This window comes from Boleophthalmus pectinirostris, unplaced genomic scaffold (genome assembly GCF_026225935.1).
Source record: "Boleophthalmus pectinirostris isolate CB_2022bp ecotype Guang Dong unplaced genomic scaffold, ASM2622593v1 HiC_scaffold_21, whole genome shotgun sequence".
NCBI classification, from domain to species: domain Eukaryota; kingdom Metazoa; phylum Chordata; class Actinopteri; order Gobiiformes; family Gobiidae; genus Boleophthalmus; species Boleophthalmus pectinirostris.
The window spans coordinates 12589358-12604861 of record NW_026571175.1 but is presented as its reverse complement, the minus strand read 5'-3'; the positions used below and the strand labels follow the sequence as shown (position 1 = coordinate 12604861).

Below are 15504 nucleotides of genomic sequence, written 5' to 3'. Positions count from 1 at the left end.
TTTAATAATAGTTTTGCTTAAACACTGAATCCAGAACAAGCATAATATAAAATAATAACACAATTTTAAATAAATAATGTATCTATACCCTATCTGTAGCTGGTGGGCCAGCTCTAATACATATTTGATATAAATCATGGGCCAAATATAATTATATCGTGGGCCAAATTTGTCCCCCGGTCCTGAGTCTGACATGTCTGATCTATGGGATTGTAGTCTATGTTTTGTTATGGGTTTTTTTTGTAGTGCTGCAAAATGACCAAATAAACTACTACTACTAACTACACAATGAGGAAACAATATTAGAACATAGATCAGAAAATACTGTAATATAAGTCTTATAACGTGATGTATGTGTTTATAAAAAATCAGTACTAAAAGCTACTCTGTAATTAGACTGACCAACAAATAAAGCTTTATTTTATCTGATCATAGGTCTGCTGCATGCTGTCAGATAATAAGGAAGTGTGCATTTGCTTGCTAGTTGCTAGCTCTATGGTGACAGCAATCTTCTACTCTAGACTCTAAGAGTTGTGAAAAGCACTTAAAAAACTCATCACAGCAAATAATTAGGATGCACATAATACATAAGGTCACTGTGTCAATAATAATGAATGATGGAAAAACATCCATATGTGTGGCCTAAAGAGGACTATAATTATAAGCTCTGAAAACTATCAAGAGGGATGGAAGAAGGACAACTTCTCCTAAAAAGTTCTGTTTTCTTTTTGCTGCTGATGGTCATTTCGTGTCCCAGAGGCACTTTTTCACAATGAATCCTCACCTGCTTGAGTATACAATTGACTTTTACCACTGAAATACTCGTCTGAGAACAAAACCCATGTAAAGTCCAAAAGCAGACAGGCAAATTATCAGCGTGTCCATCATCCGGCCTGAATAAGCCGCCATGGCAACATACCTGCGGCTCCAGAACTATAGCACACCTTTAATTCTCCTGCCAAATCAATCCCACTTAAGAAAAGCACAATGTCCTTAATGTCCGAAAATGACAAGTTGGACTATTGGGTGACCCGTTAGCAGTCAGTGGAACAATATTCACAAAGCTGAACACTGTGTCCTCATTTCAACTAGAGTTTTGGAATTTGGAGGAACAGAATAACAGAACTATGAAGAGATTTTGGTTTCATGTTCTCCATTTTGGGAGAATGGAGTGAGGCATTTGCAGAAGGTGACAAATGAACTACAAATATGTGAGTTTTAGCTGGATACCAAAGAGAATTTTATTATCTGCTCAAAATTTTTGTACCCAGTTTTGAACCATGAATTAGGAACATGGGTTAGACTATTCACTGCATTTAATAACCTTGATAAATCTTCATTTTAAAGTTTCAAATTGTAGATCCTTGTTGGAAATCATGACATCACCCTAGGCCAGAACTCTTCTACTGTACACAGATATTTTTATTTGAGAAATAAAAATACAACAAAACACCTTTATTTTGTTTAAATAATGTTCAAAGTATCAGAAAAGTATGTATCTCATGAGAATTGTGACAAACCTTTGGGACAGAATTTGCAATAGTGCAATGTCATCTTTAAACAGAACTCTCTACTTCCTGTAATTTTCAACATGTTTTTCAACTTTTCTTCACAAATTGCATCTTCATTGGTGTAAAACACATGTGTCACAGTTTTAGACAATATTTTTTTACTTGGTGTCTGATCGAGACAAATATCACTGCAGTAGTCATAAAACAGAGTTACATAACCCATTTTCTTTTGTATTTGAAATGAATTTGTATCAGTTATTGATTTACTATTGTGAAATAATTAACATGTAAACATTCTTTTGTCCATCTTGTGGTCCATACCAAAATTCTGCTTTTTAAAACAAGATTGCAACTCTGGTACTGAACAATCCTTATATTTTTCAGCAGTGATTATGCTTACTTATCTATTTTTTTTCCTACCAAAATCTTCTGTTGTTGTTATTTCACAAGTCTGTGAAATTTTGAAATAGCTGGAAAAGTACTGTTCAAAAGCAAAGACACAAAACAAGACTCTTCAGGAAGTCTATTTTACTTATAAACAACTTTCTTTTCCCATGTGAGTTCAGCACCACGGACAGCGCACCATATTGGAGCTGAGATGAGCTGGCTGCCTCTGTGCACTTAAATCTGCAATTTGGAGGATTAGCCACGGAGAAAAGGCCAGGCCCTGCAGCACCACTTTGCATCTCCCACAAATTTAAGTCGAGATAAAGATATTTAGCCCACAGCTGGGAAAATCACAGACCACATCAACAAAAGTAATTATTTTAAAGACTGTGTGAGAAAGAGCAGTTTTCTGGGAAATGGAAATCCTATAAAAATTTTGATGAAGAGAAGGTAAAATGGCTGTTTAGTTTATCAAAAATAAGCACAGTCTACGGGACAGATTAAAGCTGCATTCACACTTTAACTTAGCTCAGATAGGACAAAACCAGTGTACGGCCCTGAACCCATGTATTTCAGTAAAATGTGTCTTGCCTCAGTGCAGATAAATTGTTTAAGCACCTCTTGAGGTCAAAATAAGTCTGCTGGGGGCTGATTTCAGAGTTACAGTGAGTAATCCTGCATTATAACTTTGTTTATATCTCCAAAGCTCAAAATGCTCTCTTCCCTCTGTGATGTCTTAAAGCGGCAGTTGTCAACTACACATTTATCTTTTATCTTTTGTTCAGTAGAGAAGGGCTGAAATAATCCAATTCCAGATTTCCAGATTCTAGTGAAGGTGTATAAAGTTTTAAAACACAGTGGAGCACTTCTTGTATAACCACATGACATCACAAGGTAGAACTGAGTGTATTCTGTTTAAGTAAAGAACTCAGAACTTGTGCGTTAAACATGTGTGAATGAAACAAAATATAACTCCAGGTCTGTTTGTGATGAAGAAACAACATTCTAACATAAATCAAAAAACTAACTAAAAATGGGCTCTTTAAAAAAAACAATTAAAGCATCTTTAAAAGCCCGCAAACATCAATCATTACATGGTGCATCCCCTTTAATAAAATAGTCGTACCCGTGTTGATTTGGCGCGGTGGCCCATAGCTGAGAGCAGTGATCAGACGTAGGAGTGGGGCTGCTGACAGGTGGCAGCTGTTCTGGGCATTGGACACAGCAGTGGATATGCAGTCCTCTGAGGCAAAGTGATGGAAGTGAGTACGAGCATAAGAGCCAAACTGTGGGGGCTAGACAGGCCGGTCAGAGCTGCTCCAACGCTACGGCTTATGCAAGTACCAAAAGAGGTCCATATAACTGTAGTGTAAATTAGGACAGCATGATCATAATAATAAAAATATGAAAATACAATCTAATATGACAAATAATGAGATGCTAAAATGGTCATGTACCTGATTTTGTTCTCTTGTTTTTAAGCAAAATTTGACTATCCCCATATTGTATGAGCAGCTCTTAAGTCCCCTGTGTACTGTCCGCACCTAGAAAGTATTTTATTGTCTGATAATCAGGAAGTGCGCCCTAGCATGCAAGTTGCTAGATTTACCACCACGTCAACACTCCGCACTGGTGTCTGAGAGTTGTGAAAACACTTACAAACTCATTGCGGTGATAATTAGGTTGGGTTGCTCGGAATGTATATAAATTTAAATGAGTAATAATTTTGGACCAATGTTTAAAATCGTACAGGTACAGTGGTTGACTTGAGCACATGGTTTTCAAAGTGATGACAGGTTTCCACAGTTCTGTTGTGAGTAACAAAAAAATTATCGAAAATAAAAAGTTCTCAAAATGAAGAATGATTCTTGTGATGATTTGTGATTCATGTTTGCTCCATTCATGTGCCAGTATAACACCGCAATTTAATAGTTTTGTTGATTACACGTTTTTGTTCATTGTGAAAACAGTTTGACGACATGGTGAGTCAGTGATTGTTCAAGGACGTAAAAACTGCGAAGCTGAAGTTTTATCTATGACACAACAAAATGGGCAAAATGTGAATGGAGCATTTTTGAGGCTCTGTGAAGACAACTTTGGATACATGGATTAATAAAACAAGTGTGAATGAAACAATAAGCCAATGACATTCAAGTTCTCATGAGGCTGATACAAGGTAACTGCTGAACATTACCCCAGTAGTGTGTATAAACCCTTTATCATCCAGGTAGAATCCATGGCAAAAGAAGAAATTCAATTTGTCAACTGGACAAAAGTTGATTTTGGTCAAATACATTTTTCAGCCAATCCAAGCCGTTCCTTCATTTCTGGTCAAAATGCTGGCAGACACTTCCTTATATCTGCATGAAGCGAGGAGCTAACTACAATGAAAATACACTGAAACTGAGCCACCTACTTGTTTACAGTTTCTGTTAGTTCGCTAGGCCAACTGAACTTATTAAACTGATCATATTAAAATAATCATTCAGGGCCAGAAGGAGCTGTGAGCTGTGAAATGTATTTGACCAAAATAACATTTTGTCTAGTTGACAAATTGAATTTCTTCTTTTGCCATTACCCCAATACAGAAGCATGTAGCACACCTTCAAACCTGGTACCTGATATCGCAAAGTATCAATAGCCAGGTTTCTTACTCCATGTTAAAAAATGTCTTACTTATGAATCAGCTTCCTATGATTTGCAATATTTTGAGGACTTTTTCACATTTAAAAGATATATATTTTCTTTTCATTTATTAATCACTATGGCAGTAGTACTCATTTTCATCACTGTTAAATCATTTTCACTGTAAATGGAATATTACAGTACTTGGCCTGGGTCCGCCTCCAGAGTTCAGATAAAGGTCACTTGTTAACTTTTCATTTTATTCTGCCAAAACAAGTTTAGAATTCTAACCAAAACCACAAAATATCTTTTTATCCCATTTCCTGAAGCAAGAGTTTATTTTTATAAACCATGCCATCTCACAACCTCAAATTGCATGCTGTCATAATCTTTAGCTACTTACAAGTTCAACAAATTTTGTCACATTTTCTGTGTACAGTTCAAAAATAGTGAATCATCTGGCTCCTCCTTCACGCTTCATCTAGCACAAATGTTGGTTTGCCTTAAGCACATTTTAAAAGTGACCTCATGCTCTCACAGTACCATTAGGCCTTCAGTACACACGCATGGTTGGATAATTGGTCTGATACCATCCAAATATTACGGTTTCAGAAACTAGACTGCAGTTTTAAAACATGCCAATTTTCCATTAAAAAGTCAATGGAGGAACAGAAGCTAGTAATGCTGGTGTTTTTGCATAATGACATTTGGTTTGGAGTGTACCATGTGTGTTAATGTGTATTATGTAACTTTTCTGGCCAAGTTATGGGTCAGATCTGTGGAGAGGTAAGCCCACTCAAAGTTTTAGAAATAAAGATAAACCAGTGCAGTTCTGCCACATTAAAAGTCCTATATTATACAAAATTGACTCTTGTGAGCTTTAAGCCATATCAGAACTTTGTTACCTCTTCAAAAACATACCCAGAGTTGTGTTTTATTTCATTCATGTGTAAAGCTGCATTATTCGGCTGTGTCAAAATGCTCTTTTCTGTTGTTATGTTATGAAGCGGAAGTTTTCAAATAAACAACTACCTTTTAGAACAGATTGGCAATTCCAGGGCTGAAATTATCCAAATGATTCTAGTGATGTGTGGGGTTTAAAAACCTCGGAGCCCATCATGTATTACCACATGACATCACAAGCTGGAGCAATGTTTTCAGTTTGAGAGAAGAACTTAGCCTAAATATGCAGGATCTGTGTGTTAAACATGTTTGAATGAAACAAAACACAACTCTGGGTATATTTTTGATGAGGAAACAACATCGTAACAGTTCAGAAAATAGTGTAATATAGGTTCTTTAAGAGGGCCTAAGGAAAGGGAGTAAACATGTGCTTATGTGTATGAGAGTATGTTGATGTTAGTAAATAGTTAGTTAATAGTATTAATAGTATTTCAGTGATGTGACCCTGTGTAATGTCTCTTTAATTTATTTATGGTCAGTTAATTAATATGCATTTAATCTGCCTTTCCAGTGTTTATATTAACCTGCTTAGGGACTCCAGGTGTAAATTAGCATTCATGCTACAACCTGGCACCAGCGTCTTTCCAAAGACAGTTAATATATTGATGTTATTAATTAATTATATTGTTTAATTCATTATTCATTGTATTTATATGCCTTTCAAGACACCCAAAGCACTTTACAGTTCATTGTTCATTCACTCCACACTCAGTGGTGGTAAGCTACAATAGGCTCTATTCAACTTTTAAGTCCCAAACCAGGAAGATGTTTAGAAAGATGCAATTACAATTTTTTCTTCATCTACATGTCATTGTAGCGTTCCCTTATGTTTGGCTAATCAACCATACCTCAGTTTTCATCATTTCCCCACTGACGCACAACACCGAGCACACTGGGTACATGCGATTAGAAGAGATGAGGCGCCAAATTCCAGATTCCAAACGTATGCAGCCTTCATTTTACTGCTGATGACATTTACTTCAATGGGTTTCATCTTCATCAGTTTTAATAGATCCATGTTATGTGAGCCCATTATCGGTAACTACACAGGAAGCTGTAATCGCATCTTTCCAAATATCTTCCTGGTTTGTGACATAAGCGTGAATAGAACCTATTGTAGCCACAGCTGCCCTGGGGTAGACTGACGGATGCGAGGCTGCCAATCTGCACCCTCTGACCACCACAAACAGTCACATGTGGGTGAAGTGTCTTACCTAAGGATACAATGACAGTTTCTGTGACTGGCGCCCCCACTGTGTCTGCTGGAGTTCCCAGGTCTCCCATCCAAGTACTAACCAGGCCCGGCCTTGCATAGCTTCTGAGATCTGACAGGATCAGGCTTTGACATGTTGGTATGGCCATTGTCTTTGTACAAATAACAGCATAGAGCATACCATACCATAATATTAAACCTAAGTATGTGGGAAAATTTTGAAAAAAGTAAATCAACAAAAACGGCAGCTTATCTCCATGGAGAAAATGCCACATACCATGCATCATTCCAGGCAAAGAAATATTAAATCTGCATATACAAGCAAGTGGCAAACCCGTTACCAGAAAAGTTACACTATGGACCTTTTGAAGCACAATATTACAATTGCATTAAGCAACTGATTCAAATGACGTAAAACTCTATATTTTTCAAACTTTCCTATACCAACCACCAAAGTTCACCCAATCACCCTTTCCACTGTTCTTTTTCAAAATGACTTTTATTTTTACAGTTAAAACTTCCCCCTTCATTCCACGCCAGCAATCAGCCACAACTCTCTTTCACAGTGCAAGCATGTCGGTCGTCTATGGAAATCACTTGACCCATTACCTCCATTCTGGCCTACACAATACAGAGCAGATTTGCACTATTCCAATGGAGCGGTCACGGCACTCGTCGCAAAGGGCCGGAACACGGGAGAAAGCCTATTACAGTGGTGAACAATGTAGACTGCTGATTGGACTAATGCTGGACTCGCCGTGAGGAGCAGTTTGGTAAAATGGGTGAAGGGGCAGGGGTTAAATTTTTGTGCATTTTGTGATTGGAGAAGCTGAAATCTCCATAGGGCTGTGATTTACGAATGGAATATGGTGAAAAATAGTCCAAGGACAGGGTGATGCACTATAGGAGCCAAAATAGTATTATAGCTATATTACTTTAAAAGGGCCTATATTGCACTGTTTTCTGATTTATGTTATAATTTTGTAGCCTCATTCATCAGCCGGTTTCACTTCGTGGAGCCCGTCAGACTTCGCAGCATTAAGATTTGTTCGCTCAACGGTAGGCAGGTACTTTTTTTATTTAACCAGTCGCTGCTATTTGGTCGTGACGTATGTAATGTGCCAAATCCCGTAGGAACAAGGGCAATAATGACTTTCCCCTTGATAAAATTCACCAAATATTCTCTTTGTTCCAGTTTTAAATCCTCGATTTCAGGAACTGTTGCCAACACAGAATGTCTGTCTTCATCTACATCCATCTTGACCGCTTTGTTTACTGTTGTGCTGTAACACAAAAGGGACCCAGACAGGCGCTTGAGTTTGACGTCATGGCTTCAAGGCTCTTTACTGATTCGCCAGTGTGCGGTCTACAACTTCCGGGGTTCTTGCAAACCATCTAGTGTATTCCGATTCCTGACCTAGTCGCTGGAGAGAAATGAAATTGAGCAGAGGCTATTAATGTTGTTGTCTCATAATCAAAATCATTCCTGGAGTTGTGTTTTGTTTCATTAACACCTGTTTAGCTCATAAACCCTGCATATTCAGGCTGAGTTTTTCTCTCAAACAGAAAACACTGTGTTCCACCTTGTGTCATGTGGTCATACATAAAGCGTTCCACTGGGTTTTTAAAAACCATGCACAGTCACTAGAATCATTTCGGTGACTTCAGCTCTGGAATTGCCAATCTCTACAAATGTAAAAGGTAGCTGTTAAGTTGAAAACTATAACATAATGTCATCACAAGGAAAAGAGCATGGAGCATGGAGATAGACAGATTAATTAACCAAGTTTTGCCATCACCGTAATGCTAACACAACTACAAATTCCCCCTCAAAGAAACACTACAAAATTTAATCTGGAAAGCACAAAGTGGTCTCCACACAAGAGCTTCTTTTACAATATATCTGTACGAGACAAATTTAGCTCAGCCACATGGAAAAGAATCAAGTAGACCCTTTAAAGAAGTTATGGTTAGCTGGAGTATTTTAAAAGCCAGATTTTGATGTGACTTTTTCATCATTAAAGATGGATTTTTTTTTTCTCCATCCTCATTTCACTGACAAAGACATTATTGCTACTGTTTTTCTGTTGCGTCACCCACCTCTATTCACTGTGATCATTGCCTCTAAAGTGCTAACTAATCTTGTTTGGACCAAATCACTGGTCTGGCAGCGGTACCACAGCTCTATTCTATTCCTGGACCCCTGGCTCTCCACTATTGGTTCTCTTTTTTGAACATGTCAGACTGTCGGAGCATCGTCTGAGCCGCATCCTTCGCAAATTGTCAGACTCGGGAAAAAAAAGTTCTAATTCAACGTGGCATCTCCAGCAGACAGTCAGTTTGTCCATCTGTGCCTCAGGGAAGGATCAGAGGACATGAGAAAAGACAGTGGGCAAATGCTAGGCCTGTCACGGTAACTCAATTTCAAGTGCAATATTTTGCAGAGGTAAATATAGATGAGAAATGATTGAAACCAAATGTATTGAAACTAAAGCATAAAGCAGAATTATCACTCAAAAACTAATCTTAAAAAAATATACCCCAGATAAGTCCATTTACTCCTCGTGACAGGACTAGCAAATGCAGAGTTATACACGTGTCCATGCAAACAGACAAATCTGAATCAATTCAAAATATATGGAATTATGTTGCATGCATGTTTCTTTTTATTCTAATTTGCATTTTAGTAAAGTAATTAAGGGGCACATTTGTCACTTGTCATTGCTTGGCCTGGAATGTTTCACAATATGGTATTCGACTTCAATCACCACGAAGGACATGCAGGTAGCACAACCAGGTCAAGTTAAAAGGTCAGATCTATGGAAAGTTGACCCTGCCCACAGTAAGAATGCATGATTTTCAAGATATTTTTGAGAAATACAATGGATGTAATTGAGCAAAATAGTTAAGTGGACTGCCATGCTGTGGAATATTTCAGGCAAAGCTTCAAGGAGACAAGCAAATGGCGTACTTCCCACTGGAAAAGTTACATAGGGGATCTTTAATTAACCATTAGAAATGTGTTCTTTGCCAAGGCCGTAAGTTTGCATGGGGAAGGTGGGAAGATGTCAAAACCAATATTTGGGGAAGGCAAAACAGTCCATATTTGCCATTTTATTTTAATAAACAAAAATATCCATATATTCTGATATTTTTCCAAACTCAGTAGTATTAATTGAACACATTTTAGTTCACATTTTGTTTATTAGATGTTGTGAGATGTATTCAGTGATATGACGACATTACGCCGATATTTCATTGGCTGCAACAGAGTGATGTCATTAGTGGAGCCAGCAGCCTAAACTGGGGAAGCGGCAGGACAGCGCCAGCACCTGAAGATGGCGGCTTGAGAACGCTTGAGTGAAGACGCTGAGCATCAAACTTTAAAAAACTTTTCAAAAGGAACTTACTTGGCTCAATCTTCATCGCCATGGAAAAGAATGACTCTGGCCACAAGTGCACCTCCCAACAGAGCCCTACTCATGCGCCGTTAGCAGCCCGACTCTACTGACAATATTCCATGGAATATACGGACATTACCTCATACATATCTCATCACCAACAAGCAAAGGGACAAAGGCTACAAACTTCTACATCGCTGTTATCTGCTAAAGAATCATCTTAGAAGAGCAATGGACACAAACTGTACATTTTGCAAACTGTAAAATTAAACCACCTCTCACTTATTTTGGACCTGCCCAGACTGTGTGTGTTTTTGGAAGAAATTCATAAAACTTCTTATCCCATTTTACCCTTTCTTATAAAGCCATTTGTTTTTTGCAGTGTGCATCATATGAAAAGTAAACAATATTATCAAGTAATCTATCAGTTGGTTTCATGGGGGGGTTGGCTGTTAATGTCCCCACCAAAGCTGAGACCAAACCTACACCCTTGTTCTCTGTGTCTGATCAATTCCTAAACTATAGGATATCCTGTCTGGAGCTCAGGGTGGCCACAGTGCAGGAGACTGTGCAGAACAAGAGTATGGTGGTCAGAAGGAGCTGGAAGATTAGCCTTTATTTGTTTTTCTTAATGGTGGAAACTAGGTAACCCATGGAAACCCATCAAGAGAAAGGAAGAACGTGTAAACTCCACATTGTAAGTAAGTTAAGGAGAGCATCATGGTTAGCTAAACAGCACCCTAGTTTTACTATATTTCTCACTTTTCACTCACAAATTCAAGCTGAACAAGGAATCATAAAAGGCATAATTTATTTTAGATTTTTGAAAACATGAAAATACTGTTAAATATGGTTAAAAGCTAAAAAAAAAAAAAGAACCCCTCCAAAAGTACAAAAAAAACAACAAAGTGGGTGTAAATGTCTTGCCTAAGGACACAACAACATCACTTGGTCAGAGCTGGAATCTAACAACCAAGTTTGTCCCACAAGACGCTCAAACCACAACAAAAGCTCAGAGCACGCCACACCTACCACCCATCAAATTTAACGCCACCATTAGTCCAAAATGCGCTCGCCCACAGCCACCGATGATGGGGTTATCAAGGACAATGCATCCCCAACGCACACTTGCCGTTGTGTTCTGCCTCTGTGACCTCGATACAACATGATCAAATCCTCTCACACTGCGTTAAGGAGACTGCTGATGGAGCCACATAAAATACATGGCGATGGGCTCCGGGGGGGTGTATTTTTAAGCAGAAATGTGCGCGGTGCCTCGTCTTGGTACAATCCGCCGATAAGGGACGTGTGAGTGGGCCGAGAGCTGCAGGGAGGCGGTAGAGCGATTCACCACGGACTAATTCACTCTGCGGTCACCAGTGTTTGAGATTGTGCACTGTAAAAAGAATGTTTGGAATAATTGAAATGATTTAAACTCAGAATTGCAATGGGTCTTTACAAATAATGGTCTTCTCTTGTGTTTTGAATGATTCATGTGTGTGAGTAATGATTGACCAGCACTCAGTAAGATTGCAGGGTTTTCAATGTATTTTTGAACAGTAAAACACATAGAATTCATGCAAAATGAGAGATATTTTGGAACATTCTAACCAAAGCAATACAGACACATCATAGGCACATGTAATAGAAATGGGTGTAAGAGTTAAAGGTTGTATGGAGGATTTTTTTTTGTTTCAAGTTGTCAATGATAGCATTATAGAGGTGCAGTAGCCTTGTAATTATGATGACCAAAAAAAAGAGAATAAAAATTCATCAACTCTGGACGTGGTGGGGCTAAACATTTGCCAATAGATAACGACACTGCCTCGTTATCTGTTAGCTGACAGGCTGTCAATCAATCTCCCTACGTTTCTAGCGTAACTGACTTGCCTGCGCGCCGCCGGTACGTGGTTTACGTACGCCTGTCACGCAGTCCACAGACGCAAGCCGCACAGACGCAAGCACAGACGCTGTTTACTCCACCAACGCAACAGTTCTTAGCGGCTTTTTTTTGACCTATATCTTCCTCGCAGTTAGCACAAAGTTTGTTGCAATGGCGACAAGAATCCAGGAGCAGTTAGCCGCAAAAGAAAGTCCGTTTTTGAGGTCGCTGAAAGAAGAAGACAAGGGGAAAAGCAGCGAAGCCAAACTAAGGTGATTCTTGAAGATTCATTCCAGCGATGGCGCGACTGAAGCAGACGCAGGGTCTAAAGACTGACGCACTGGTCGCCAAATTACTCCTGGACAGGTCACTTCTGCTTATTATGAAAACATACTTTATTTCCAAGAGCTAGTCAAACGTTTTTCAGGACACGAAAGCGATATCCTATGTCTGAAAACGTAATTTTCAATGCAAAGAAAGAGTCCGCTTGCTGCTGCGTGTTGTAGCTAGTTCATTCGCACTGAATCTCCGCGCACCCTTCTCTGCACCCCTTTCCTGCTCCTCTCCCCGCTGCCCGTCTCCGCTCTCCCTGCTCCCTCTTCTCCCTCTCCTCACTTCTCCAGCGCACGAAATGTCCGCACCCGCTCCCCCCGCTCCTCACTTCTCCGTCTTGCCTAACCAACACTGTAGTTAGTTGTTTACAAGTCATGTGCAGCGCACCGGCTGTAAACAAACCTGTTTCTGGCGTAAGAAGGAGGCGGGAGGAGGCGTTTCTACGTAGGGAGCTGTAGGGGAGGGGGGGTGGTTTCACGCATGCGCAACATTTGAAAAAGGATAAACAGTCGCTGGATTTCTCGTTCCTTGGAAAATCCTCTATACAACCTTTAAGAGAGACATTCAGAAAATGTTTGTAACCTATGACAGAGCCAAGTATTTAGCATCATTATTATTATACAGGCAAGTTAGTATGTAAATAACAATGGAAATGTGAGTAATCATTGTCCTACTGTCCTACACTCAAGGATTGAATTTTCAAGAAATATGTTTTCACCTACCACATATCTCCGCCCATAGCTCTGTACTTTTAGCCTGATTCATCAGCCGGTTTCATTTCGTGGAAACCGTCTGACCTCACAGCATAGAATTAGTTTGCTCAAAGGTAGGCGGGTACTTTTTTTATTTAACCAATTGCTGCTATTCAATCAATCAATCAAACTTTATTTATAGAGCGCTTGGTGTATGTAATGCGCTGGAATGCTCAGTGGTGTCTGTGTGGTATAGGCTTTTGACCCTGCGGTGAGGTGACCCCGGGGTCAACATACCATATAGTATTTTGACCCCGGGGTCAGAATCCTATTATGGTATGTTGACCCCCCCTATAGAATATTGACCCCCGCTATGAAAATCTATATTTTATTAATAAAGAACTTGAATTCTATAGAAAAACTTTGAATATTAATACTATAGCTGCAAATTAAAACACATTGAAATAGTTAAAAGTTGTTGTTTTTTTTGAAGCACTCAGATGCATTTTTATATCGATTATAACTTTTGAATGTTAAAAATTACTTAGTTATTTAAACACATATTTTACTGAAAATGAGATAAGTAGTTATTAATTACTTAGGTAATCGGCACAACAGCAAACAAAGCAGAGTGTGAACATGTCTGTCAACAATCATTGTCGTTTCTGTGAGATGAACTTGAGAATTAAAGGTACAATTAAAAAAACAAAGTTTATATTTGACAAAGGAAGTCAAAAGGAGGATAGCGTATGCAGTCTGCTTTCATAACTCGGGTTGATTCAGCTCTTCTCTGATTGACTGGTGCACGGTCTACAACTTCTGGAGTCCTTCCAAACCGTCTAGTGTATTCTCATTCCTGACCTAATCGCTGGAGAGAAATGAAATTGAGCTGAGGCACTAGGTGACACCAGCCTGGCTACTGTATTTTGGGATTTTTTGGAAAATTCGAAATTCAAAATAGCTCAAATACATTAGTAAATAAAAATGTTAGCTGTTAAAAACAACTTGGTAAGTCAGTTTCCATGTTTAAATAATTTTAGATCAACATTGCGGTTTACAATGAACAGAATGGAAAATAATAGATTATTTCAATAGACCAGAGTTTATTTTTCTTTCAGAGTGGTCATGCAATTATACAGTGACACGTCTTGTCAAGTGATTTACACAATTGGACAACTGCAACATCTGCTGTCCGACTTCTCCATGACAGTTTCCCAGGTATGTGAGAATAAAAAGACTCCTTGTCACAGGTTATAGTTTTTTGTGTATAAACTAGGGTTGTAAAAAGAAAATAAGATTTTAATAGATAGTAAAATGAGTATCAAAACAAGATAATAATTTGAGCAAGTATCAATTCTGAAAAAATAAATAAATAAAGCTGTTGAGCGCTAGTGTAAAAATGATAATATTGTCTAAAAAGTTGTGTATTAAACCATATCGAGCATAGGGTCTATTCTTATAGTCTTTTTTGTTTGTTTGTTTACACTGTGATACCTGGGATAAGACACATCACAGGCACATCAGGTCGGCGAGTGGGCAGTCAAAACTGTGAAGTAGGTTGGTCAGGCTAGCACCACTTTCCTAGGTTTGAATCTGCCCCTTGGGAAATTTGAATAGCTCTCCCCTGGCTTGGAAGATAGTCAAAACCGCATACATTCTATAACATGGTACTTCTTTTTTACAGTGCACATCACGGTTTGATACAGTGGCAGCTGGTTTCCCTTACACTCTGGGGGGAGGCACAAAAAGGCACCGCTGTCTTCACCTCTCCTCCAGGCACAAACACGTCCGCACTCTGTCCCCCAGCAGACTGAAGTCCAGCCCGGAGGTTAGCTTTCATGTGCTAACTCGCTCTGCTCCCGTGTTGCCATGACCGCGGGCTGCTCCAGGTCTTTGATACGGCGATGCAGAGCGGTGGGATGTGTGTGCGGGCTAAAACCCTGGACTCAACATCAGATTGACATGAAGGAAGGAAAGGGTCATCTCAGTTCAGCGCCCCCTGGTGAACGGTGGATCATTATGCAGGAATGGCCACCGGCGTAGTTCATGTGGGGAGATTAGGGAAATGGCGGGTTTATTTACAAGAGGTTATACAAGGCCAAGCAGTTGAGGAAGATGACGTTAGGTTATCATCAAACACGGATGTCTTAATGCATCAAATTTAGTGTTGTAATTATTGTGAGAAGAAACATTCATTTTACAGTTGATGCCAATATTCCCACTTGTGCTGTCACATTTCAAATTAAATTATGGAGAATTTGATTTAGTTAAAAAACGTCGATGTAGACTATAAATAAGAGTTAGAGGGCTTCCTTTTGTCAGTGGAGAATTGGAGAATTCTGAAACATTCTTCTTAAAGGAGGAATGTGCAAAATTGACTTTTTAGAGCTTTAAATCCAAGTTTTAGTGGATACAAAGTGATTCATGGGATGCAGAGGGAACTACATAGACCATGATCCTTTGCTCCATTTCAGTGTAGACTACATGAAGAAACAAC

At 39.0% G+C, this 15504-nt stretch overlaps 1 pseudogene; it reads left to right on the top strand.

Annotated features, from left to right (window-relative positions):
- Positions 1-14880, top strand: part of LOC129410153 (protein bicaudal D homolog 2-like) — a 166858-nt pseudogene extending 151978 nt beyond the window's left edge.
- Positions 14881-15504: the final 624 nt, after the last annotated feature.